Source organism: Mytilus galloprovincialis, chromosome 12 (genome assembly GCF_965363235.1).
Source record: "Mytilus galloprovincialis chromosome 12, xbMytGall1.hap1.1, whole genome shotgun sequence".
In the NCBI taxonomy this organism is placed as follows: Eukaryota; Metazoa; Mollusca; class Bivalvia; order Mytilida; family Mytilidae; genus Mytilus; species Mytilus galloprovincialis.
The window spans coordinates 39,109,804-39,114,217 of NC_134849.1; the positions used below are offsets into that span (position 1 = coordinate 39,109,804).

At 30.4% G+C, this 4,414-nt stretch overlaps 1 long non-coding RNA gene across 1 annotated transcript; it reads left to right on the plus strand.

Moving 5' to 3' along the window:
* The first annotated feature begins 1,519 nt into the window (after positions 1-1,519).
* LOC143053499 (uncharacterized) lies at positions 1,520-3,301 on the plus strand. Its single transcript, XR_012971377.1, has 2 exons — positions 1,520-2,309; positions 3,228-3,301. It is a non-coding gene; the product is annotated as an uncharacterized LOC143053499 (long non-coding RNA).
* Positions 3,302-4,414: the final 1,113 nt, after the last annotated feature.

Sequence of the window (4,414 nt, forward strand, 5' to 3'; positions counted from 1 at the left end):
GGTAATATTTCCTTGCGACCCGTCAGATACTGACAATATACATTTAATTCCCGTGCTTGAGGGAAATATGAATATTTGTTCACACAAGAATATGCATATTTCACGAGGGCTCTGCTCTGCTTTCATATCTCCCGAGGCCAAGGGAAACGAACGTTTTATTCCACTGCCTAAGCTTTGTATACTATCTGAACTTCAAATATTAGTTGGCATATCGACAATTTGTTTCCGCTTATTTTTATTACTAAATACAACATACATATTGATAAAAAGTACAGATATACATAATTTTAGTTTCCTGTGTACAATTTGGAAATTAGTATGGCGTTCCTTATCACTGGACTATATATTTGTTTAGGGGCCAGCTGGAGGACGCCTCCGGGTGCGGGAATTTCTCGCTACATTGAAGACCTGTTAGTGACCCTCTGCTGTTGTTTTTTTATTTGGTCGGGTTGTTGTCTCTTTAACACATTCCCAATTTCAATTCTCAATTTTATACATTATTTAATTAGTATTTTTGTTTTAATGTTTGAAATCAATTTGAACACGATAATGATATTTGCTAAAGCTATTTAAAAAAAATAAGAAGTTCAAGACGTTATGTACATAAACCGCGCGTAACGTCGCATGATTTAGTCCCGATATTTCAGAGGGGAATATGAAGTTTAATTCGACGTCACGTGTGAACGTTTCTACCAATCAAATGTTGAATTCGCTATTAAAATCAACATGCATTGGAATATTATCAAATCAGATAGTGAAATGCTGCATGTAACCCGTTATTGTAATATCATAACGAAAAGAAGTTACAGTTACATTTTGTTAATTGTATTTGCTTTGTTTATCTGTACAAATATGTTTACATTTTACCCCGTGAGGGTTTCATGTTTTGCAATAAAGAATGTTTGTTTGATAAATTTCCTTTTTTTAACTTGTCTGTGTCTGTCGAAACATAGATGTAATAGTCGAATCAATCTATGATTAAAGGGAGATAACACTTTCTGCTCGTCTATATTACAAATATTCGTAATAAAGGTAAAGTTACTTGTTTAAGTAATATTACCCATCCAAATAAAATTACACGAATAAATAATCGCCTGGAATTTTTTTTGTAGACAGTTTTTTTAAAGTTGCATAATCAAAGCGTGAATCTTTAGTTTTAAAACTATCTTTTTTTATATATATTATATACTCTCTATTTCCTTATTTTGAAGTAAAATGCGGACATTATAACAAGTCTACAGATGTATATCGATTACAAAGTTATATTTAGAATACACAATCTGGTAACGTACAGGTGAAATACGATATAATACATTTTACAACTTTCACAAATGTATTATTCATGTTTTACAACTTTTTAAAACATTATATCCATATGAAATGTTAATGAATTAAAGTTAACCTCAACCTTTAATCAGAAATATCGTTTAAATTGTTTTAATAAAATTTGAAAATCAAATCATCAGCACTGTTTATCGTTCTTGATTTAAATCTAGAATGAATTAACAAGGGTCATGTGATATAATCATTTTCCCGTATGCAATGGCGCAGTCTGCGTCTAAAACGTGTGAAATTTGTGTTAGTGCCCCCGGATCACACTATTGTTTAGACTGTGAGCAATTGTATTGTGAAAACTGTAAGTCGTTGCATAAACGACAGAAGTTATCGACCAACCATCAGTTTCAAAACGCGTCCGAATCTATCCCAGAAGGTAAATCTAGATGTAGTGAACACAAAGAAGAATTATCTTTTATGTGTAATACGTGCAATGTCCTTGTATGTGCCAGCTGTGTTACAGGAAAACACAATGGTCATAAATTTTCAAAATTGGTAGATGTCATTGCACAATTGCGAGACGAAAACAAGACGCAAATTCAAGGTAAGACCAATGAAGAAATTACAAATAAGAGGAAGATTGAGGAAAGCTTGGAATCGTTTGATCAAGCCGTTGCGTCTGTTATCAAAGCCATCACTGACGAAGGCAGTAAGATTAAACGAATGGTTGACACATCCGTAGCTCAAATGATTGCTTCAATAAAAGAACAATCCCAGACGGAGAAAGACAAGCTGATAAATATGTTATCTGATGCTAAATCTGTGCTTGCAGCTGGACAGAAATTAGACATAAGAAGACATGAGCTAGCTAAGACAAGACATGATGGAACTTTGGTACAAGAGATGAATAATCTGAAAGAAGAAATCAACAAACTACAGATAAATGATCTTCCCAATTTTCCAAAGATAGTCTTCAATCGCAAACCTGTAGCTGAAGATGATATCATGCAATTGATAGGTACATTTAATTTAAGGTAAATATACACATATTCTTTGTCCTCTGAATTGATATAGTAAGCAAAAATATCTCTTCAAAATCACAAATATCAACATGATCAAAGATGTAATTGTATGGATAAAACATAGTATCAAATGAAAAATAGAAAGATACAGACTCGTTCACTCAAAAGGAAAAAAAATCAAGTGAACGTGTTTCAATGTCACCCCTTTTTAACACAAATTAGATATGAAACGAGAAAATTGCAACTGAGAATATATTTTCAAAACAATGATTAAGATATAGAATTTAACAATACAAAAAGCACACGATAATCTCACTACGCTTGCAACTTTCCTTCACTGAAACGAAATAAAACAAAATTGTTATTAAAAACAGCTGATTATAGAACAGAATATTTATCTGGGATGACACAAAATATATAAACGAAGGACTGAGGGAACTTGGTAGTACCAATCACTTCATAGCAATTGTAATATTAAACAAAGAAGTTAACATACAGAAAATTCATTATATTATTATCTTTGAAAAGCACAGGATAGGGGGCTACGACAGATCTTTAACCAAGAAGGGTGTATCTTCTGCCTAAATTGCACAACTAGATCCTGAACAAATGTTATCACAATTCCATGAATTAACATTACATTTACTAGTAAGAACTTAAAAACAAGACAACATGTTTATTGGAGCTATGTCTTTAAATATTTCACAAATCTTGTAATCTTTATATTTGCATTAACAAATAACAAACAAAATGATAATATTTACTAGAGTAACAATAATCTTAGATATTGAATATTTAGGTAGTTAAAAAAAAATGTTTACATTTAACATGAAGGTTAACAATAACAACACAAACAATATTGCAAAGACAACAGTTAAAATTGTATACACAACATTAAATACAAAAACGAAACATTGTTTTTGTTTATAGCAATTGTTCACCAGTCTTACAAAACGAAGATCATAGCCATAACTACTTATACAGATGTACTTATTGTGGGTATGTTCTTAGACTCAACTTCACATTTGTTATTTAAACAATAGAATTACAAACAGTATACACCAATATAGCTGTGTCGAATTGGTACATGATTATAATGAATGACATATTAGACAATACCGTATCGTATCGCATACTATAACTGTATTCACTATACATGCTATATACATGATTTCGCGACAGTTGTGTGTAGGTATATCTTTACATTTAATATGTCAATCAAGTAACCATTTGTGAATAGATTTAACAACTAATCTACTTTTGTCAACACGGAACTGGTTGTGTTTAACTTTTTATTGGCTGTTTAGTTGCACGATTTTGTGAATTTACACAAAATAATACTTATGTTAAACATTAGACAAGTTATTGGTCGACAAACTATATTAGTTTACAGTTTTTTAAAAATTTGACTATAATGTGTTTTATTTCTGTTTTGCACGATGATAAGACACATGACATCATGACAATTTAAGAACAGCTATGTGTAAGATCCAGGCAGGGGGTGATTCATGGTATTTCTCATAACTGCTTTATTCTTTTACATAATAGGCAGCTAAGATTGAAATAAAGTTTGCCAACTATCTTTTTTTAATTTTGTAGAACGATTGCTATAAAAACATGCAGCTATTTTTTGATCAATTTATGATGAAATCAGACATGAAAATTGGAAAACGTTTACTTTTTGGTTGCAGTAATTTTATGATAATGATAATTTCAAGTAAAAACATAATTTTAACATATAGATAATTTAGAATTATTTGAAGTTTATATATTTTGATATTGAGGTTGTGAAATTTTGTTTTTTATAAGTCTAAAATGGTATTCAAAAATGTGCAAAAATCTGTATTTTGACATTTTTGAAAAAAAGCTTAAATAGCAATTTTTTTAAATAAAATAAAAAAAAATGACATTCGGCAGACAAGTTCATTGGTAACTATGATTGCATCTTAAAGATCACAGGAAGTGATTTTCCATTTTTTATTATTTCTTGTTATCATCTGTCCATAAGTATAAATGAAAGATAAAAATCGGATTCAATCTTAAATATTCCGTTTTATTTATAAGGAAAAAGACGATGTTATACCCATTTGAATTGCCCGCGTATTTTTACTCCTGGG